This window comes from Mobula hypostoma, chromosome 12 (assembly GCF_963921235.1).
Source record: "Mobula hypostoma chromosome 12, sMobHyp1.1, whole genome shotgun sequence".
NCBI lineage: Eukaryota > Metazoa > Chordata > Chondrichthyes > Myliobatiformes > Myliobatidae > Mobula > Mobula hypostoma.
Window position 1 is genome coordinate 3,468,108 of NC_086108.1, and position 23,821 is coordinate 3,491,928.

Sequence of the window (23,821 nt, forward strand, 5' to 3'; positions counted from 1 at the left end):
TTTCGGGCCGAGACCCTTCGTCAGGACTAACTGAAGGAAGAGCTAGTAAGAGATTTGAAAATGGGAGGGGGAGGGGGAGATCCAAAATGATAGGAGAAGACAGGAGGGGGAGGGATGGAGCCAAGAGCTGGACAGGTGATTGGCAAAGGGGATATGAGCGGATCATGGGACACGAGGCCCAGGGAGAAGGAAAAGGCGGGGGGGAACCCAGAGGATGGGCAAGGGGTATAGTCAGAGGGACAGAGGGAGAAAAAGGAGAGAAAGAAAAAGAATGTGTGTGTATAAATAAATAAAGGATGGGGTACGAGGGGGAGGTGGGAGAAGTTAGAGAAGTCAATGTTCATGCCATCAGGTTGGAGACTACCCAGACGGAATATAAGGTGTTGTTCCTCCAACCTGAGTGTGGCTTCATCTTTACAGTAGAGGAGGCCCTGGATAGACATATCAGAATGGGAATGGGATGTGGAATTAAATGTGTGGCCACTGGGAGATCCTGCTTTCTCTGGCGGACAGAGTGTAGATGTTCAGCAAAACGATCTCCCAGTCTGCGTCGGGTCTCGCCAATGTATAGAAGGCCACATCGGGAGCACCGGACGTGTTTGCGTTTTTAAAACCTCACTATATTATTTCCTTTCTTGCACTACTTATTTAATTCAACTATTATATATATATATATATACTCACTGCCTCTGTTGCATCGTACAACTGCCGCAACGTAAGCCGTTGATATTAAACCTGATTCTGGTGAATTGTATGTCTTTTGATAATGAAATATACTTTAAACTTTAGATAATGTGGACAGCCCTGTCGTCTCTCATTATGGCATTGCATATAGTCTATCAGGTGTTAGCAACTGGACAGAGTGGACTGCATTGGCGTGTTTTCTGCCCTTCTTTCCCAATGTACACAGTTGCTTGATAGCACCCCAGCGAACGACACCAGATCCTGTCATATCTGAAGTCCGCGGTTGCAATTCTTAACTAGGACTGTACCAGTCACGAATGGAGGGGTGAACAGATGCAATAACATACGCTATAAAAATCAGTCTGATAATTAAAAAACAATTAACTGCGTTCGATTGTACTTAAAAGCATTCAAGTTAATTTCGGGAGATTGTATTGTCTGGAGGTAGAAATATGGTTTTCAGGGAGATGGGAACGCCCAACTGCGCCTTTTTCTTTCTCTCCCTCCCCCTTCCCATCGGGCCGCTCGCCGTTATTTATGATGTTGAAACGTTCAGTTTCTAGGTTAGTTTGGTGCTGGTTGCAGAGTTACCCAGAACAGCCCGCAATTCGCAGAGGGCGGTCGCAGCGCTACTCTGCCGCAAACATGGTTCTCCAGATTGAAGTATCGTACTGGTAAGATCTTAATGGCGCAGTGTAATACTCTTCCCCCACTCCTCAACTCATCACTAAGTCCAGGAGTTCTTCATCCCAGCACCGCAGACCCCCAAATCCCAATTCTATCCGCTTTTTTTCCTGCGTTTCTTACGCTTTATAGATTTAGAACGCCTCTTTTTATTTCTTGTAAACTCCTGGTCAGTTTGCTGCCGAGTTCCTTCGGCTGGACGCATTCTATTTTAGTGGGGGTGTAGTTCACTGGTTGTGGTTGAGTGAACCTTGGAAAGCTTTGGATAGCTCGGAATCCAATGAACTGCGTTGTTTACGCGAAGAGTGCGTTTGTATTTGAGTTAACATTTGTGATACAGTGCTGTTACACAACGCGCAACACACACAAAATGCTGGAGGAATTCAGTATCTATGGACAAGAGTACAGTCGACGTTTCGGGCCGAGATCCTTCATCAGGACTAGAGGGGGAAAAAAAAAGATGTGTGTTAGAAGGTGGGGGGAGGAAGGAAGAAACACAAGGCGATAGATGGAACCGGGGGGGGGGGTGAAGTCAAGAGCCGGGAAGTTGGTGAAAGAGATACAGGGCTGAAGAACGGGAATCTGATAGGAGAGGGTAGAAGACTATGGAAAAAGAGAAGGGGAGGTGTACCAGAGGGAGGTGAGAAGATACGGTGAGAGAGGGAAAAGAGGAATGGTGAAGGTGTGGGGGGGGGCATACCGGAAGTTCGAGAAATCGATGTTCATGCCGTCAGGTTGGAGGCTACCCAGACGGAAAGTAGGTTGGGAGACCGCTTCGCTGAACATCTACACTCCGTCCAGTGGCCACCCATTTTAATTCCACTTCCTATTCCCATTCTGACATGCCTGTCCATGGCCACCTTTACTGTCACAATGAGGCCACACCTTGGAGGAGCAACACGTTTTCCTTCTGGTTGGGTTGCTTCCGACCTGATGGCACGATCATCGATTTCTGGACCTTCCGGTGATGCCCCTCCCCCTTAGTTAAATTACTGTTGCTGGAGTTCGTCAGAAGTCAACATAAAATGCAAAGCAACACACACACAGAAGGCTGGAGGAACTCAGCAGCTCAAAGCGGTCTCAGCCCGAAACGTCAACTGTTTATTCTCCTTCATAGATGCTGCCTGACCGGCTGAGTTCCTCTAGCATTGTGTGTGTGTTGCTCAGGATTTCCAGCACCTGCAGAATCTCTTGTGTTTGTTGTACACATAAAATGCAGCCAGGCTGGATACTTTGTGACAACGCCATATTTCAATTGACGCGGGTCCTTTCTCCCCCCGTTACTACCTTTCTCAAGCAAAGGCAGTGACTTCAGAATTGATTTAAGGAGGACAATCTTTCAATAGTTCAAGGCGTTTCTTTGGGAACTGTCTTCTCTTTCTCGGGGAGGTCAATTCTGTTTTGTTGTGTTGAGAGAAGGTTTAAGTAATTATGAACTAATTCGAGTTTCCCAGTGCGGCAGTACAGTATGCCATCAACAAGCGTTACCGAGTTGATCGTAACCTTCACAGCACAACAACAATAACGAAAATAAAGACTCTACATATACAGTAGTTTTAGAGAACTATATTGAATCGGAACGTATTCTGTGGCCTTCAGTTTCTGCATCATTGCTTGCACGTTTATATTGGGATTTGAAACTTTAAAGAGTTTGCTCATAATATGGGGGCACCATGGGCGTGTAGCGGTTAAAGCGACGCTATTACAGCTCGGGGGGGCGTCGGAGTTCAATTCCTTCCTGTACGTCCTTCCTGAATCCGCTGGTTTCCTCCCACATTCTAAAGGTAGGTTAATTGGTCACTGTAAATTGTCCAGTGATTAGACTAGGGTTAAATGGATGAGTTGCTGGGCGGCGCTGCCCATTGATCTGGAAAAATCTGTTCCCAGCTGTATTTCTAAAAATAAACTTTGCTTTCACTTTGATGCGTTTATTTCTAACATGGCATGACCGAGTGAAGTGTTGAATGATCAGTCTCCTATCTATAGCGATACAGTTTGGAATAGGCTCCTCCAGCCCTTTGAGCAATCCCTCGATTTAATCCTAGCCTAATCACGGGACAATTTACAGTGACCAATTAACCTACTGACCGGTACATCTTGGACTGTGGGAGCAGACCCACAGGGTCACCAGGAGAACGTACAAACTCCCTGCAGACAGCTGCAGGAATTGAACTCGGGTAGCCTTTACTATAAAGCGCTGTGCTAACCACTACGTTGCCATCCTGCCCTCTGAAGCAACAGTGCTAGGGAACAGAAGATAATTTGGTGGTGTGATTCTGTAGTGAAGTATCAAGTACTAATTTATTAAATGTACTAATCCCCTTTTTCTTTTACCTTTAGTTCTTCCTGAGGTTACCGGAGCCGGGTAAGCAAAAATGGTTGCATTAATATTGTTCTTTTCACTCCAGAGTCTAAACCAGGCAGATATTTAGACGTATATACTATCTGGAGAGGCTAGATAAACTGGGGTTGTTTTCTCTGGAGCGTCAAAGGCTGAGGAAAGATCTGATGGGGGTTTATAAGAGGTGTAGGTAGACTAGACAAAGTATCCGTTTCCCAGGGTTGAACTGACAAATACCAGAGGGCATGCATTGAAGGTGAGAGGGTACAGTTTTTTACTCAGAGAATGGTGGATGCCTGGAATGTGCTGCCCGGTATGGTGGTAGAGGCAAATACATTAGCGGTTTTTAAGAGACGGGCACATGGATGTGAGGAAGGTGGAGGGATATGGACATGGTGTAGGGAGGAGGGAATAGTATTTAGGTATTTTTGATCTGCTTTTTAGCTGGTTCAGCACAATATTGTGGGCCAAATGGCCTGTTCCTCTACTGTACTCTTCTATGTTATATTTGTTATAGGTCCTTTGGAAGTCAAAGAATGAGGCAATACAACTTACTGCTTACAGCCATTTCATTAAATATTACAAGAGCGGAAAGCAAATGGGAGGAGCTCAGAGAACAAAGAAAAAGGAAAAAGCAGTCTTGTACCAGACCAATGATAACAAAATTCCAGTGATAAGAATTAACCAATAAAATGGCCAGGTCGAAGCAGTGCAACACCTGCTACTAGAATTTAAGAAGTTTCTAGAAGTAACTGTACTGTAATTGCTGGAAAATTCACTGAGCAATTGCATATAGGTGACTGTCAGAATTGGGTTTAATACCACCAGCATATGTCGTGAAATTTGTTGTAATTGTGGCAGCAGTGCAATGCAATACATAATAGCAGTGAGGAGAAAAACTGAATGAAAGTAAGTTTATTAAATAGTTAAATAAGTAGTGTAAAAAAAAGAAATCAAATAGTGAGGTAGTGCTTATAAAATATATGCATAGCAAAGTTAAATTACAAGAAAAATAATAATTTTAAACCCCAGTCCGACAATGAAATGTTTTGCTAGTGTTCATCATTGTGGTACATTTAGAAATGTGACAATCAATTTGTAGCGTGCTTCTACAGAAGCTATGGCCCAAAGATACCAGCAAGAGCTCTTTGCTGTTATTGCTACAGGGACTTGGCCTAGGGTCCCTTGAGAAGAAGCAGCAGAGAGTCTCATCCAAAGGACAGCATCTCTGAGCAAACAATACTGGCATGCTGGCCTGGATTTTTGTCATTTAATAACCATATAACAATTACAGCACGGAAACAGGCCATCTCAGCCCTTCTAGTCCGTGCCGAACTCTTACTCTCACCTAGTACCACCGATCTGCACTCAGCCCATAACCCTCCATTCCTTTCCTGTCCATAGAGCTATCCAATTTAACTTTAAATGACAACATCGAACCTGCCTCAACCACTTCTGCTGGAAGCTCATTTCACACAGCTACCACACTCTGAGTAAAGTTCCCCCTCATGTTACCCCTAAACTTTTGCCCTTTAACTCTCAACTCATGTCCTCTTGTTTGAATCTCCCCAACTCTCAATAGAAAAATCCTATCCACGTCAACTCTATCTATCCCCTTCATAATTTTAAATACCTCTATCAAGTCCCCCCTCAATTTTATCCCTCACTATCCTTTTGCTATTAATATAATTGTAGAAACCCTTTGGATTTATTTTCACCTTACTTGCCAAAGCAACCTCATATCTTCTTTTAGCTTTTCTAATTTCTTTCTTAAGATTCTTTTTACATTCTTAATATTCCTCGAACACCTCATTTACTCCAAGCTGCCTATATTTATTGTAGGTCTCTCTCTTTTTCCAAACCAAGTTTCCAATATCACTTGAAAACCATGGCTCTCTCAAACTTTTAACCTTTCCTTTCAACCTAACAGGAACATAAAGGTTCTGTACCCTCAAAATTTCACCTTTAAATTACCTCCATTTCTCTATTACATCCTTCCCATAAAACAAATTGTCCCAATCCACTCCTTCTAAATCCTTTCGCGTCTCCTTAAAGTTAGCCTTTCTCCAATCAAAAATCTCAACCCTGGGTCCAGTCCTATCCTTCTCCATAATTATATTGAATCTAACGGTATTGTGATCACTGGACCCGAAATGCTCCCCAACACATACCTCTGTCACCTGCCCTGTCTCATTCCCTAACAGGAGATCCAACACTGCCCCTTCTCTAGTTGGTATCTCTATGTATTGCTGCAAAAAACCATCTTGCACACATTTTACAAACTCCAAACCATCCAGCTCTTTTACAGAATGGGTTTCCCAGTCTATGTGTGGAAAATTAAAATCTCCCACAATCACAGCCTTGTGCTTACTACAAATATCAGCTATCTCCTTACAAATTTGCTCCTCCAATTCTCGCTGCCCATCAGGTGGTCTATAATACACCCCTATAAGCATTACTACATCTTTCCCATTCCTCAATTCCACCCAAATAGCCTCCCTAGACGAGTCCTCTAATCTATCCTGCCAGAGCACCGCTGTAGTATTTTCTCTGACAAGCAACGCAACACCTCCCCCTCTTGCTCCTCCGATTCTACCACACCTGAAGCAACGAAATCCAGGAATATTCAGTTGCCAATCACACCCCTCCTGCAACCATGTTTCACTAATAGCTACAACATCATATTTCCAGGTATCAATCCATGCTGTAAGCTCATCCACCTTTCTTACAATGCTCCTAGCATTAAAATAGATGCATTTAAGAAACTCTCCACCTCTTACTCTCTGGTTATCCCTAATGGAGCAAACAACTTTGTTATCTTTTTCTTCCTTCTCCCCCACATCTTCGGTCTGAGTGCTCCCGTTCTCTGTCCCCTGCCTATCCTCCCTCACATACTGTCTACTAGCTCTCTCCATCTGTGAACCAACCTCCTCCCTCCTAGTCTCTTCAATTTGATTCCCACCCCCCAACCATTCTAGTTTAGTCTCCTCAGTAGCCTCTGCAAATCTCCCCGCCAGGATATTGGTCCCCCTAGGATTCAAGTGCGACCCGTCCTTTTTGTACAGGTCACACCTGCGCCAAAAGAGGTCCCAATGATCCAGAAACTTGAATCCCTGCCCCCTGCGCTAATCCCTCAGCCACACATTTATCCTCTACCTCATTCCATTCCTACTCTCACTGTTGCGTGGCACAGGCAGTAATCCTGAGATCACTACCTTTGCGGTCCTTCTTCTCAACTGCCTTCCTCACTCCCTATATTCTCCTTTCAGGATCTCTTCCCTTTTCCTACCTATGTCATTGCTACCCACATATACCACGACCTCTGGCTCCTCGCCCTCCCACTTCAGAATATCTTGGACGCGATCAGAAACATCCCAGACCCTGGCACCGGGGAGGCAAATTACCATCCGGGTCTCCTGACTGCGTCCACAGAATCGCCTATTTGACCCCCTAACTATTGAGTCCCCTATTACTACTGCCCTCCTCTTTCTTTCCCTATCCTTCTGAGCTACAGGGCCGGACTCTGAGCCAGAGGCACGGCCACTGTTGCTTCCCCCAGGTAAGCTGTTCCTCCCAACAGTACTCAAACAGGAGTACCTATTGTCAAGGGGCACAGCCACCGGGGTACTCTCTATTACCTGACACTTCCCCTTCCCCCTCCTAACTGTGACCCACTTGTCTGCCTCCCGTGGCCCCGGTGTGACCACCTACCTGTAACTCCTCTCTATCAACTCCTCACTCTCCTTGACCAGACGAAGGTCATCGAGCTGCAGCTCCAGTCCCCTAACACAGTCCCTTAGGAGCTGCATCTCGGCGCATCTGGCACAGATGTGGATGTCCGGGAGGCTAGGAGACTCCAGGACCTCCCACATCTGACACCAAGAACAGCAAGCTGCCCTCACACTCATACTTCCCCCCTTTCCTCAAATAACAGGGAAAATTGAAAACCAAACCTACTTTACCTCGCCTGTTTCCACCTAAGCCCGTTGAGCCAAAGCCCTTAAGCTTTCAGTCTACTCCCAGCTCACTCCGCAGCCTGCAAAACGTGCTGCCCGCTGTATACAGCTGTGTTCGTTTTAAATCTTCCGCGCTTCACTGCCCGACGTCACACGCCTACGCAGTCCCGCCTCTCTTAACTCCGATGATGAGAAGAAAAAAATCAAAATGGCTCCCGCCGCACTCCCGCTCCGATTCTCAGACTTGCTTCTCCGAATCTGGTGGGTCCAGTATTTCATAATAGCAGTTGCCCCTGCAGCATGCAATACAAGTTTGTGGGCCGAAGGGCCTGTACTGTGCCGTACTATTCTATGTTCTATCTAAGTGGTTTATGCACATCATGACAATCTAATAGTAGAATATTCTAATACAAGAGTAGGTATTCAGGGATTCATCCCTGTTCCCAATCTACTGATGCATCTATGAAGTTACTAAAACACTCATCAGGAAGCGGGTACAGAAACCTGAAGGCACACACTCAGTGATTCAGGAACACTTCTTTCAATATGTACATTTAATTCAGACAAATGTATACAATATACATCCTGAAGTTCGTTTTCTTTTTCTTTCCCTCTGCCATCTGATTTCTGACTGGCCATTGAAACTTTGAACACTATCTCACTACTTTCCTTATTTCTGTTTTTGCACTAATTTAATTTAACAACCTGATTTGTGTTTTTTTTTTCTTGCCCCTTATGGGTGGTGTGATTGTGTATTTTCCCTACCAGAGGCCTGGGAGCCTCAGGGTTCAGTGCAGTATGCTTGCTGTTCCCAGTGGTGTGTTTTTCTGGACCTGGATCTCAGATGTTGTTCCCAGGATTTGTTGGAGCCGCTCTCCCAGTCCAGGTGTAATAGCCCAAAGTGCTCGTATCACTATCGGGATTACTCTGGCTTTAACTTTCTGTACCCTTTCCATCTTCTCTTTCAAGCCCTGATATTTCTCCAGCTTCTTGTTCTTTCTTCCTGATGTTACTGTCATTTGGGATTGACGTGTCCATTACTATTGCTTTCTTTTTGTTCCTTGTCTGGTTGTTTGGCCAGTAACTGCTTGTTAGTCTGTATTTGGAAGTCCCACAGGATCGTGGCTCTGTCATTCTCCACGACCTCCTCGGGTGTTTCCCATTTCGACTTGGGAGTGTCCAATCCATAGTCAGTGCAGATGTTCCTGTACACGATTCCTACAACTTGGTTGTGCTGTTCTGTGTGTGCTCTCCCTGCCTGTATCTTGTACCCTGCTACTATGTGCGAGATGGTTTCAGCTGATCCTTTGCACAGTCTGCATCCTGGGTCTTGTCTGGTGTGATAGACCCCTGCTTTTACTGCTCAGCACCTGTTCTGGTGCAGCCACGAGCAGCACCTCTGCTGTCCCTGAGCCCTGCCATTTCCAGCCACTAGTAGGGCTTTCTTATGTCAGCCGCCTCTGATATCTGGTGGTGGGACATCCCATGCAGTGTATTGTCCTGCCATGGCCTCTGATCCTCTCACAGTTTCACTCACTTCCATTTCCATGCCCACTGCCTGCTATCTGAGGTATTCTCCTAGCAGGTCATCCTTGGGGGGGGGGAGGGGGAGGGCATCTTCCTGATGTTTCACATTTCTTCCAGGACTGTGCCCTTGACACTTCCAAGTCCTCATCCTCCTTAATTCTGATGGGTGTATAGTCACTCGACGTTGGACTTTGGATGGAATCCTCCTTTTATTGCTAGTAATTTCCGGGTCTTGATGTCAGCAGCTTCCAGTTCGTTCCTCGGCCACTGCACTATTTCGGCTGAGTATCTGATGACTGGTAGGGCGAATGTGTTGATGGCTCTGATCATGTTCTTCCCATTCAGCTGGCTTTTTAGGACCTGTCTCACTCTTGGGAGGTACTTAGATGTTGCAGCCTTCCTTGTGTCCTCATTGTGGCTTCCATGCGCCTGCTGGATCCCCAGGCATGTATAGATGTCCTGTACATCTGATAATGTGGCCTTCAGGTAACTCGACTCTTTCAGTCCTGATGAGTTTGCCTCTTTTCACTACCATCCAGCTGCACTTTTCCAGTTCAGATGACACCCTGATGTCTCTGCTGTACACCCCTGTCAGGTGGATTAGTGAGTCAATAGCTTTCATTTCTGCATACAACGTGATGTCATCCATGTACAGGAGGTGGCTGATGAGGTCATCCTATTCTTGAACCTGTACCCATATCCGCTCTGAGATGATCTGGCTTATGTGCCCATGAAAACCTCCAGGTGAGAGTGACAAGAACAGAAGAGTCATGCAGCCTGGATTAACAAGGTCCACGCCAAAGTTTGGGGAACCAGGACAATCTGGTGAGAAATTGGCTACTGGAGCAACAATAAGTGGATGAGACTAGACATGTGGTGTGTGTGTATGTATGTGTGTATTTCGATATGCTGGTGGTATTAAACTTGATTTTTATTTCCATGTGGTAGTTCCTGTTGGGTGGTGCCTGAAGATAGCCTAATAGAACTTAATGTATGGTATTAAAGGACAAATGTAACTTTTTTTGTATTACGCTGAGATGTAATTGGGTGAAAGGTAATTACTTTTTCTGTTTCTGCTGTTTATGACCTGTCTTTTTTTTCTTTCTTTTCTAGTTTAATAGCCTCAAGCAGAAACTTGAAGATGTGTTTCCTAACGAACTAGACATCGTAAGTGGTTGCTACTAAGATGCTTCTTACAGTCAACATCCATGTCGTTTGGTGTCCTTGAATTAGGGGAAAAAGTTGTTTGTATAATGTTTTTCCTGGCCAATTCATAAAACATGCAACAAAGTTCACTTATAATGTTTTTTTTTTCTTCTTGCTTTGAGATTTAGCCTAATAGCTAAGCCTCAAAACATAACCAATTCCCAAATGGTTAAGTAAAACTTAATAACAAGATCTAAAATGCCTTAAACCTCGAAATGACACTCCTTTCATTATCTTGGTCCATGGGAAAAACACAAGCTGGACTGGATCGTTCCTGGCTGGGTTGCTTAGACAAGGGTGTCTAACATTGAAAAACCCAAAACACCCGAAGACCTCAGGGTTGATGATGCGTCCCAGTGCATACCAGGTTAATAAAGCCAAGTAGTGTTGGACCAAATCAAAGTGGCAGCATCAAGTGACACTGAATATTCCATAACGAGATCTAGAAATGAGAGATAACTCTCCCACTGCTCACCTAACCAAAAACTGACTTTACGCCCCTCCCCCTCTTGGTTTCACCTATCACCTTGTCACCTTGTACTACTTCCTCCCCTCCTCTCACTTCTCTTCCTTTCAGTCCTGATGAAAAGTTTTGGGCCAAAACCTTACTCTTTTCCATGGATGCTGCCGAGTTCCTCCAGCATTTTGTGTTACTTGTTATTTTTCCGTTGTTGCATTAGCCTGAGAGCAGAACCTTCAGATAGTCCCTCAGTACTAAGATGTCACCTGAGATTTTGAACTCGTTTCTGGAGTGGCACCCTACAACCTATTTACCAGGGTGAGAGTATCACTTTATCAGCTGTGAATGAGACGAAGGGAAATTACCTGAGTTCTTGGGAAAGGCATATTAGGTTAGCACTAGAGCATAGGAGAATGAGGGGAGATCTGATAGAGGGATACAAAATTGAGGGGTAAATACAGGTAGGCTTTTTGCACTGAGATTGGGTGAGACTAGAACTACGAAGAAAGATTAGCAGCAGCTCTATTTCCTCAGGTGTTTGTGGCGAGTCAGCGCGACATCAAAAACTGACGCATTTCTGCAGACGTGTAGTGGAGAGTATATTGACTGGCTGCATCACAGCCTGGTACGGAAACATCTGAATGCAAAATCTTATGTAACGCTCAGTTATATTGGCTCGTATATGTTGAGGGGAAATCCCACCCAGCACCGGCCCGAACGCTTCCCACAGAGTCACTGGCTGCACCACTGCCGCCCGAATCAATCCCAAACATCAATCACCAGCCAGCCCACACAGTACGTTTTACCAAGTACACTTTATAGATATTACTCAGTCTATGAAATTAATATAAATTCGATACAGAAAAGGAAGTCATGGAAAAAAAAGGCGCCAGACTTATCAAAGTCGAAGTTCTTCGTGCACAACAGTTGGAGCTCAATAGATTCCTGACGACCACCCGGATCCTGTCGACTCACGGCTCGGGACCACCTGAAGTGATTGACCGGAGCCTCTTCGCACGTCCGCCGTCCTCCCCGTCTCTCCTCCGTCTCCCCGTCTCTCCACTGACTCCCCGTCTCTCCACCGTCCTCCTTGTCTCTCCTCCGACTCCCCCCAAAAACCCCCACACGTCCACCGTCCTCCTCGTCTCTCCTCCGACTCCCCCCAAAAACCCCCGCACGTCCACTGTCATATGATACAGCATTATCATCCGAAAACAAAACGATACATGACCACCCATTGGCTAATAGCACCCTGCTGTCTGTATTAACCCAAGCAAATGTTCTCAGCATTTAACATAACAAAGAAGCATTCCCCAGTATAACATAACAAAGAAGCCATTTTAAATTTAACATACAAAAAAAGACCCCGTACACTCACAAAAAGTAGTGGTTACAGCCCAGTCCATCACGGGTAAAGCCCTCTCCACCGTTGATCACATTTGCATGAAAAGGCTGTCACAGGAAAGTAGCATCCGTCATCAGGGATGTGTACCAACCTGGACATGCTCTTTTCTTGCTACTGCCATAAGGAAGGAGGTACAGGAGCTGCAGGATCCAAACCACCAGGTTCAGGAAGTGTTATCACCCCTCCACCATCAGGCTCTTCAACTAAAGGGGATAACTTCGCTCAACTTCACTTGCCCCATCATTGAAATGTTCCCACAACCAATGGACTCACTTTCAAGGACTTCATCTCATGTTCTTGATATTTATTACTTATTATTTCTCTCTTTGTATTTGCAGTTTGTTGTCTTCTGCACTCTGGTTGAATGCCCTAGTTGGGTGGTCTTTCACTGGTTGTGTTAAAGTTATTCTATAGATTTATTGAGTAAGCCCACAGGAAAATGAATCTTAGGATTGTATATGGTGACATGCAGTATATGTATTTCAATAATATAATTTACTTTGAGCTAGAGGTCATGAGTTAAGTGCAAAAGGCAAAATGTTTAGGGGGAACATGATGGAGAAGTTCATTCATGATAGTGACAGTGTGGAATGAGCTACAGGTAGAAGTGATGGATGTAGGTTGGAGAAGTTTGGATAGGTACATGGATGGAAGGGGCATGGAGGGCAATGGTCCCGGGAGTAGACATGGGCTGAAGGGTCTGGTTCTGCTCCATAGTGCTCTGACTCTGAAGGAAAAGAACCCAATCTTGTAGTTTTGATTTTCTGTAATGTCACAGCTCAGAAATAAACAGTGCACACTAAAGCTTTTTCTGTCAAGGCGTATTTGTACTTTACCTTCAGGTGTAGAATGACCATGGAGATCTTGATACAGCCTGTTATGGGTTAAGTTGCAGGTCACATTACTGAAAAGGTGTGGTGAGAGGAGATGCATGGATTGAAAATTGTGGTTGAGGAAAGATCGTAAAGTTCAATGTTTTTTATCTGCGTGTATATATGTATATTGAATAGTTTAATAAGTAGTGCAAAAACAGAAATAAAGTAAGTAGGGAGCTAGTGTCCATGGGTTCACTGTCCGTTCAGAAATTGGATGGCACAGGGGACAAGGTTGTTCCTGAATTGTTGAGCATGTGCCTTCAGGCTTCAGATATTCACAGTAGAACAAAGAAATGCAATAGAATCAATGGGAAAAACTATGCACAAAAACTGACAGTGCAAATAGGGAAAAAACTAATCGTAAGTAAGTAAATAAGTAATATTGAGAAGATGAGTTGTAGAGTCCTTGATAGTGAGTCTGGATAGTTGTGGAATCAGTTTAGTGTTGTGGTGAGTGAAGTTATCCACACTGGTTCAGGAGGCTGATAGTTGTAGGGTAATAACTGTTCCTGAACCTGGTGGTAATATAATAATTCAGTGACAAAGGTCACATGAGAATGCATATGCTTAGATATGAAGGAAAAACCAAGATTCTGGAGCAGTTCAAGCAGTACCTGAGGAGGTTAAGATACCCCATGTTCACTCTCTATTCCTCTCATAATCATGTAAACCTCTATCAGATCTCCCCTCAGCTCCCACTGCTCCAGAGAAAACAACCCAAGTTTATCCAGCCTCTCATGATAGGCAGCATCCTGGTGAATCTCTTCTGCACCCTCTCCAAAGCCTCCACATCCTTCCTATAGTGGGATGACCAAATAATTGTAGGATTTAAGGGGAGGTGATTTTGTCATGAAGGATATCAATGGTTTGGAATTAACCATCTGAGAAAATTGAGACAACCTCTTGTAGGCATTAAAATGAGCGTGTATTTGTACTGTCTTCTGAAGAACTGGAAGATTGGATTGGGCTGTTTGACCAGAAGAGAGGCAGTGGACTGAATATTAATAGCCTATTGTAAATTTTCTAAGCTTATTGAGTAATGTGTCACAGTTGCGTAGTGCTTAGCATGATGATATTACAGCTTGGGGCATCGGAGTTCACTTTTGGCGTCATCCGTGAGGAGTCTGAACGCCCTCCCTCCCTGTGGAATGCGTGGGTCTTCTCCAGGTGCTCTGGTTTCCTCCCACAGTCCAAAGACGTACCGGGTAGATTAATTGGTCATTGTAAGTTGTCCATGATTAGATTAGGGTTAAATTAGGGGCTGCCGGGCGGTGCTGCTCAAAGGGTCAATTCCATTTCCAGACAAGCACCGTCTATGTCAGTGAGGCTTGATGCTTCGTCCTCTCACATACAAGTCAATAATCCTATATAGAATATCAGTAAAAAAAATACAATGAGGCAGAATGTGCATGTATGTAGTCCAGCACCCCCTCCCCACCCCCAAACGTCCGCTAGGCAGTACAGTGGCTTAGAGGCCTTGCAGGCACATAGAGTATTATAAAACACAACCAGACAAATGTGTATGTATCCTGTGCTATACCTTAATTAATAAATAAATAAATCCATAAGTTTCTGCTGACCGACTGGCAGGTTCCTTTTTGTTCTACGACACATTAATTTACCTTTTTTTTTTCTTCAGTTCGGGACACCAGTTTCTGGAAACACTGGCTGCTTTGAGGTTAAAATAAAGAAGTCCGGCAAACTTCTTCATTCTAAGCTGGTTAGTAATGACTGTGCTGTAACCTGTCTCTGTGGGTGGCTGGTGGACAGATTTACCATGCTGACTTTCCAAACGACTGATTTCAAGCTTGGTGTTGTATTTAACTTTGCATCTGGAACAAACTTACACTGTGTGCTCCAAATATGTGGCAATGCCTGGTTACCTTGCTTGATACAAGAACATGACAACGAATGGCCCTAGAAATTATATTCCAACATGTCTGCCTATCTTGGTTAGAACTGCAATTCTTATTCCATTCCAGACATGGATCAAGCCATGCCTTGTTGACTTCAAAGGGTAATTTGGTTTGGAGTGGGTTACCTGGAAAAGGAGTAAATGTTTTGCCAAGTTTGATCATGTTTTAAGCAAACCTTTTTTCTTGATTTTACACTTGGAGGAGAAAGGGATTTCCATACTGCACAAAATTGTGGGGAGCCAGTGAAGACGAACACTTCCCATCTCTTCTCACCTGCTTATCACCTCCCCCGCTGACCCTCCTCCTTCCTTCTCTCCCATCAAGATTGCTTCTTCTCCAGCCTTTTACCTTCCCACTTTTCATCTCCCAGCTTCTTACTTCATCCCTCCCCCTCCCACCCCTCCAGTGAAGACAAATGCATTCCACCTCACCTCCTGATGCCCCTCCTCCTTCCCTTTCTCGCACAGTCCACTCTCCCATCAGATTACTGCTTTCCCAGCCTTTTACCTTTTCCACCTATTGCTTCTTGGCTTCTCATTTCACCCCCATCCCTCCCCCATCTGCCTGGCTTCACCTATCACCTAGCTTGTGTATCTTCCCCACCCCCCCACCCATCCACCTGTTTACTCTGGCTTCTTCCCCCTTCCTTTCCAGTCCTGAAGACTGGTCTCAGCCCGAAATGTTGACTGTTTATGTGTTTCCATAGATGCCGCCTGATCTTGCTGTGTTTCTCCACACTCTAGTAAATGTGAGAAGAACATGGCTCCCGTAACGTGTTGCTGGCATTTCCTTATACTCTTTTTGAGTGCTATTTCTTCAAATTTAGTGTGGTGCTAGAATTTCTGACATGCAATCAAATATACATTAGATACAAGCGTCTTTCCTCAGCACTACCTCCACAGATGCTAGCTGACCTACTTTATTTTCAGCTTTTTGTCTTTGAACAATGGTATATCCCCACTGAAGTAAATGGATTTCAAGGTCGTTTCTGAAGGCTGACAATTGCCTAGTATGTGTTACTACCCAGATCCATATTGAAAATGAAATGACCTTTAATGCTATTTTTAAGATGTTCCTTTAACCAGTGAAACTGCAACATGACCATGCCTTCATTTATTCTCAAACAGGGTGGTGAGGGCCATGTTGAAGAAATACATCTTAAGAAGATAATCAAAGGAATCGAAGCAGCCCTTGGAAAGTAACAATATGATTCTCAAGTAATTCTCAAGGTGAGATGCTGACCTAATGTGTAACCTGTAGGTTTGGTAACCAGTCCGCAGGGAGTTGACTACAGTGTCTAACTCTGAAACTATATTCACCTGAGATGCAAGATTCTGTTTCTGGTTTATTGAATAGATCTAGCACTTCCTTGGTCCCTAAACTTTAATTCCATCCAATCTTCAAAGTTCAAAGTCACCATATACAACCCTGAGATTCATTTTCCTGTGGGTATACTCAGCAAATCTATAACAGGATAACTATAACTGCAACCAGAGTGCAGAAGACAACAAACTATGCAAATATAAATAAATAATGAGAACTTGAAATAATGAAGTAGTCCTTAAACTGAGATTATTGGCTGTGGGAACATCTCAATGGATGGGCAAGTGAGTGTAGTTATCTGCTTTTGTTCAAGAGCCTGATGGGTGAGGGTTAGTAACTGTTATTGAACCTGGTGGTGAGTTCTGAGGATCTTGTACCTTCCATCTGATGGCAGCAGGGAATAAAGAGCATGACCTGGGTGGGGGTCTCTGATGGATGCTGCTTTCCTACAACAGTGTTTCATGTAGATGTGCTCAATGGTTGGGAGGCCTTTACCTGTGATGTACTGGACTGAAACCGCTACTTTTAGTCTGATTTTCTGTTCAAAGGCTTTGGTGTTTTCAATCAACCCAATCCCCATGGCATAGAGGTTAGCACCCCGAAGATAGAGGGTTCACAAAGTATAAAATATGCTGATGGACTGATGGCCTTGAGTAAGTGGAATGTGGAAAGCCTGGAATTGATCTACAAGATTGAGAGCCATGGATAGGATAGTCAATGTCTTTTTATTTCTCCAAGATCAGTGAGCATGAAATTGGAGGGCATATAAGCACCCATCAACAATAATTCCATTTTATTGTCACACATCCCCTAACCCAGGGTTCCCAACCTAGGGTCCACAGACCCCTTGGTTAATGGTAGGGGTCCTGGCATATATTTGGAAAAAAAGGTGGGGAACCCCTGCCCAATCCCTTAGATTCTATCACTTGCTACATGCTAGAGGAAGTTTATGGTACCAGTTGAATTACCAACCTGGAATAATTGGCACTTTCATTTTTTTTTTAAAAATCTCACATTCACAAGGACAATGCATAAACTTCACGTCTAGTATCGTTAGTCAGGATTAAGAGAGAGCAGCTCCTATCACTGCCCCTCTCCACTCTTCATTGCTGGGTCAAAAGGAGTGTCACATCTATGAACTGGACCAGAGGTTTTGTTGAACTGGTGATTCTTGCTTAGAAGAAGCCAAGACCTTCCTGACTATTACCGATCCTTCCTTTTCTATCTTTAAACCATGTGGTTTTCTCTTTCAATATTTTATTAATATTATATAAATTGCATAAATATACAAAATTTATAAGGATACAAATAATAAATGCATTACATTTAAATCACAGTAATATGATCACAGTATCCCATAATCCAGATCAATCATGTAGAAAAAAAACTGAATTATGAAATGAAATAATATAAGATCATTGTATTTTATTTAAAAAAAATCTACCCCCACTACCAAAATGAGCTGGTTGGTGAAAAAAAAAAGAAATACCTTACCATATAATAATATTATAATAATAATGGCTCAGGTCCATACTTTAATAACAGTTCAAAGATTATGAAAATAACTCAGAAAGGGTCCCCATAACATTAGAAAATCATGTTTAGAATCAGAAATCGAACAATGAATCTTCTCTAGATCAAGGCACAACATAACATCAGATAGACACTGAGCACGAGTGGGCGGGGCGGCCTCCTTCCATTTGAGCAAGATCGCCCTCCTGGCCATAAGAGACATAAAGGCCAATACCCGCAAATTGGATGGCTTCAGTTTTGTTGTGCTACCCTCGACAATACCAAACATGGCAGTCAAGGATTGGGCTTAAAACTAATATTGAAGAGTACTGAGAAAGTTTGAAATACATCTTTCCAAAATTTTTCAAGGCTCGGACATGTCCAAAACACATGAATTAGTGTGGCCACTCCATTACTAAATCTATCACAGTAAGGGGAAATATCTGCGTAGAAACGAGAGAGCTTGTCTTGAGACATATGAACTCTATGTACCACTTTAAATTGTAATAAAGAATGATGAGCACATAATGATGAAAAGTTAATCAATTTTAAAATAATCTTGCAGCTCTCTTCAGATATGAAAATCTGTAAATCCTTTTCCCAGTCTCCTTTAATTTTGTCTAAAGAGGCCTTTTTCAGTCCCAGCAGCAGACCATAAATGTAAGATATTGAACTGTTGTCAAAGGATTTCAAATTAAAAATTGTATCTATTATATTCCTATCTGGACTCATAGGAAATGTTTGTAATTGAGATCTTAAAAAAATCTCTAATCTGTAAAAAATCAAAAAAATTAAAAAGGTGGGGTTTGAGAGGGAGAATCTTAATCAACCAAAATATTTTCTAAACTGTAACCAAATCCTCGAAGTATGTTTGACCAGCACATTGTCAGTTAGTTTATCTAAAGATAAAGGAAGTGTGGACCCAAGTAAAGAAATAATGGAAAATTTCGTAATAGAGTTGACTTCTAAAGAAACCCATATAGGGCAATTCTCACGGTTAATGTAATATATCCAGAACGTAATATTTCATATATTAACTGCTCAATAGTATAACCTAAAATTTGGGTAAGGCAAAGCCTCTATTCTGTTTGGTTTTTAGTTCATTTTATTTTACAATACAACTCTGATTCATCCTTTCTAGATGGCCATGAAATACAAAAAAAAAACCACGGGATGAAAGACATCACCCCCCCCCCCACAAAGAAAGGAAAAAGAAACAAAACTTGCAAACACCAAGCCCCCCAACCCCTCCCTCGCTCAAAAAAACTAAGATTGCCCACATAGAAAATGGCGACTGGAACATCAAAAACCCCAAACCCCAACCCTCTCCCTTGCAAAAGAAAAGCAGCAATAACATTAAACCCCCAACCCCCTCTTTCACACACAAAACCAGATCGGCCATACAGAAAAACACCAACAAGAACATCAGACACCAAATCCCCAAACCTTCCCTCACACAAAAAGTAACATATTGCTCACCCACCAACTGGCAACAAGAAAAAACAGTAAACTGATATGGACCAAAGTAAACAACAGTCCAATAATCACATAAATCTCAGAATTTAGAAGACATCCTCCCGGTAGCATGGAGGAGAGTGCCCACACGAACTCAGTCCTTCTGTGAAGAGTGACAGCCATGCCAGGTCTGAACACTGCCAACCTGGCTACTGACTGCTGCAACCCCATGGCCTCCGTAGAGAGTGACTGCCGACCTCCTCTGCCTTTGCATTGATGCTTCCAAATGGAGTCTATCATGCCCCCCCCCAACTCCACCTGGGCTCTGATCTTCTCCACGAGGCAGCTCATGCTCTCAGTCTTCTCCAGGGACAGCAGCGCTAGATCATTCGACCAAATTCCAACTGCACGTCGCAGGCTCCAACGATTTCCAAGAAGCAATCAAGACAAAAAGAACAAGCAGAAAATGTAGAGAAAGTGAAATAATTAAAGAGATTGGCTATCTGGCAGGTGTTGCCCAAAGCGCCAGCAAACAGTGGTTCCACCTTCAGTTTGTGTTTATTGCAAGATCTGCAATACACGTAACTTGAAATTTTAAAACGCAAACACGAGGAAAACTGCAGATGCTGGTAATTCAAGCAACTGTACCTCTTCCTAGAGATGCTGCCTGGCCTGCTGCATTCACCAGCAACTTTGATGTGTGTAATTTGAAATTTTAATGTGTGGATGCCTCGGGCAGAATCATTTACTGCCTATCATGGAACCCAGCAAAAGTGTAAGAGGCAACTGACTCAAAAAAAAACTATTTTGTAACCCCTTGCATATTCTCTTAGCTCCTGAAAGGATGGAGTATCCCCTTTTAAAATCTGTATTTTCACATTTCCTTAGAGGGCCTGGATGTGACATTGTGACTAGTTGGTAGGCAGAATTTACAGGTGACTGACATTGTGTGATGTTCAATTGCTCCAGACAATATTGTAGCGAATAAGTAATCTGTTTTTTTTTTGTCCGTTCCAGTTAAACATGCATTTAATTTGTCTGCTGTGGCTGAACACTTAATGACGGAGACAGCTGAAATGTCTGTGAAGGCACGGCTGTTACCAGATGTCCACGTGAAAGGCTCCAGTGACCAGGTTTTATGGAGTTTTGACTTGAGTGAATTTTCATCAAGCAAGTCCTTTTGTTTTTACTCCTCCTCCTTGTGCCCCCCCCCCACCTCCTCCAGGGCTTCTAAGTAACTTCTTCCTACAGTGCTGCATTGCAAGAATGCACAACCCTAACCAATGGAAAGGTCGCATATTTTCTGCAACCTTGTGGTATTTGATTAGGGCTCCCTTCTCCACTATGCAACTGGTCAATGTTTGCACTCTAGATCTATCTACCAGCTGTCCACCTTAAACTATATGGCATTGTACTCACATCCTGGCAAAGAGGTAATTTTCAAGATCTGTCCTAACGAATCTAACTTCAGCTTGGTGGTGCATGGCATAGACAAATTAAGAACAGAAATATTTAAGTTAGTAAAACACCAAGCCTGTTGTTTTAAGTGAACCTACCTTGTATTGGCAAAATTAAATGCTATGATTATGTTCCTCCTTAATGATTACATCAGTTTTGACCATCGTAAAATATAGGAGCTAAATTAGCCCATTTGATGAGATAAGTGAAAACAGTAACATTACTTCCCCTTGTAACAGATGCAGATTGCACACTTGCTTATAAACTATTATTCCAAAAGAAATGCTGCGTATATTGGAAAATTCTTAATGACAAGCTACTAAGCAGGTCTGACATGATGTTTCAGATTGCAGACTTGTTATTTTGAGATTTTAATGGTATTACCTTGCCTCCTGAGTATTTCTGCCACTTTTGAATTCATCTTATCCTGGGTGATCTCAAATGTATCAATTTTACTGATGTAGTACTGCAATAAAATCAATGACAATCTGTGTGGGACTATCTTAATTTTAAATACCTCTGTTCTCCAATGCAATTGCAAAGGTGATGCTGGAAGAACTTGGATCACGTAGCATCTGTGGAGCAAAATGAACTGTCAACATTTCAGGCTGAGATCCTTTCAGGCCCAAAACATTGATTGTTCATCCCTTCTGTAGATGCTTCCTGACCTGCAGAGTTCCACCAGGCCCAGAATATCAACTGTTCATTCCCTTCCTGACTTGCAGAGTTCCTACAGCTTTTGTGTGTTGCCCCACATCTACAGCATTTGCAGAATCTCTTGTGGCTCTCATGGAGCTGTCTGATATAACTTGTGTTTCTTGCAGTGAAGTCACATTTACCACAAGTAGTCCAAGGAACCACTTGTATACCTGTCTATGATGCTACACTCTCAGCCTGCACATCATGTATTCTGCTCTTTGAATAACCTGTACTGTTTAATATTATACTCCACCACTTTGGCAGAAATTCACATTCTCATTTGTGACGGCATAGGAGTGCCATTGGTAGATTATTCTGAATATTCAGAGGGAACCTGTGAGATAAATTTTCATCCATCCCCATTTTAGAGTTTGGAATTAACAACATTTTGTTCAAACTTGCACTCAGTATTCTTGGCCCACAGTAATGTATCACTGGATGCGTTACATAGACCCAAATCAAATACAGGTTGATGGAGGAGCACAGAAGGATCTTGCTGGGCCCTGCAATCTGAATTCCTACCATGAGCTACCTTCCTATAACAACACCACCGCTCCTCCCCAGACAACATTTTCGAGAATGTTGTATACTAATTGCCATATATTTGGTTAAACCTGGCACCTGAAGGATGGTGGCTGAAATCCTAATTTACTTGGCAGCAGAGAAATGTACCTTCTCAAGAAAGTTCACTGCTACAGCGCTGCTTAATAGCCAAGTAGTGAATACTCACCTCCACCAGTCTCACACCCTTGTTGTAGGGTATAAAGGCTTGTGTTTGCTGAAGGCATGGCTTTATACTTTGGCTCTTGGTAGGGTCACCCATGTCAAAGGGTAGAGGCCAGACTGAGAATGGTCCACCAGTCCTCCAGGTTTGGGGGTTCAGCTCAGGGCTATTAACGCTGACGGGTAAAACAAAATTGTTACAGAGACAGCAATGAAGAGTCCTACAACTGAGCATCATGAGTCTCCACTCGGGAATTGCATGATTGACAGTAGTGAAAACAGAGGAAGCTCCGAACACTGCCAGAGTTGGGGGACCTTCATTGCCGCCGTAAATGCCAGCAGTGAGTGAATAGTTCACCCATGGATCAAGGCAATAATGTTTCTTAATTGTACATATGATTTTTTTTTGTGTTCTATCGCTGAGCAGCAGTGAACCATCTGATTGGCCTATCAGAGTTCTCTCTGGGAATTAGTTGACTTGATCAGCATTTCTGATCTGGCTATTGTTTACGATTGCACTTAATTAAAATTAAATTTAAAAAATTAATTCCAAAAGAAACATGACTGGCACAGAGAATTGTTGTACCATGGCTAGCCAGAAAGTCCTGTCTGGAAACTGACCAAGTTGATTTTTAACCTGCATGAATTGTGCATCACAGCTTCTAAATGAAGACTAATGTGCCAATACAACAGTGCAATTGTTAATCCAGAAGCCTCAATTATCGGGAAATTAAAGGTGAAATGCAACCAATGGCAGTTGTGCAGTTTTAGTCAAAGTAAAATGATGATATATAGGTATTTGCATGAAAATAAATACAACAGCTAATTCAATAAATATTGAATAAAAAAAAGTCAGACCCAGTCATGCTAATTATCAACATACCTGATTGTAAAAAGCCACTTGCATCCTTTCCTAAAGTGTGTTCATGAGCATGGCCGTACAGTATACCCTTTGTCCTGCCTGTTAGTGACTCACTAAAATGCTGGATGTGCCTCACGTGCTATGAATAAACAAAAATGAGGCTACTCAGCAAAACACCCAACTGCCATCAAAAAAAGCAGCTAAATCCAAGCAAGAGGGAAAATAAAACATTTGACATTTTGAATGGTGGGTCCTTTACTTCAACAATGAGTTTAAAATTCTGTGTTGGTATTTCTTTTGAACAATAAACCTATAGATTAATGTCTCTCTTTTGCCCGGTATGCTGCTGGCATTTAGGACAGCAATGAAGGTCTTCCATCTCAAGGCTTCAGATGTAGAAGTACTCTTCATTGCTGCTTCTGTAACAGTTCTGTTTTACCAGTCAGGGTTGTTAGCCCTGAGCTGAACACCCAAACCTGGAGGATGGGTGGTCCATTTTTAGTCCTGCCTCTACCCTTTGACCTGTTTGGTATGGCTGATCTTATCAAGAGCCAAAACATAAAGTCCTGACTCCAGCCTACATAGCTCTCCAGGTCAGTGAGGAGCGCGAGCCCCCAAACCCTATGACAAGGTTGTGGTCCTCTTGGAGGAATAGATTGATGTATGAAGGGGAAAATTACATCCACACTAGACCGGATAACTTTGAAAACGCCGGTTTTGCGTATAAACGATAGA

General features: G+C 43.1%; 1 long non-coding RNA gene across 1 annotated transcript; it reads left to right on the top strand.

The window, feature by feature from the left end:
• Positions 1 to 1,224: 1,224 nt before the first annotated feature.
• LOC134354569 (uncharacterized) lies at positions 1,225 to 21,291 on the top strand. The gene is made up of 6 exons (XR_010019852.1): positions 1,225 to 1,358; positions 3,709 to 3,733; positions 10,306 to 10,359; positions 14,778 to 14,858; positions 16,182 to 16,283; positions 20,362 to 21,291. It is a non-coding gene; the product is annotated as an uncharacterized LOC134354569 (long non-coding RNA).
• Positions 21,292 to 23,821: the final 2,530 nt, after the last annotated feature.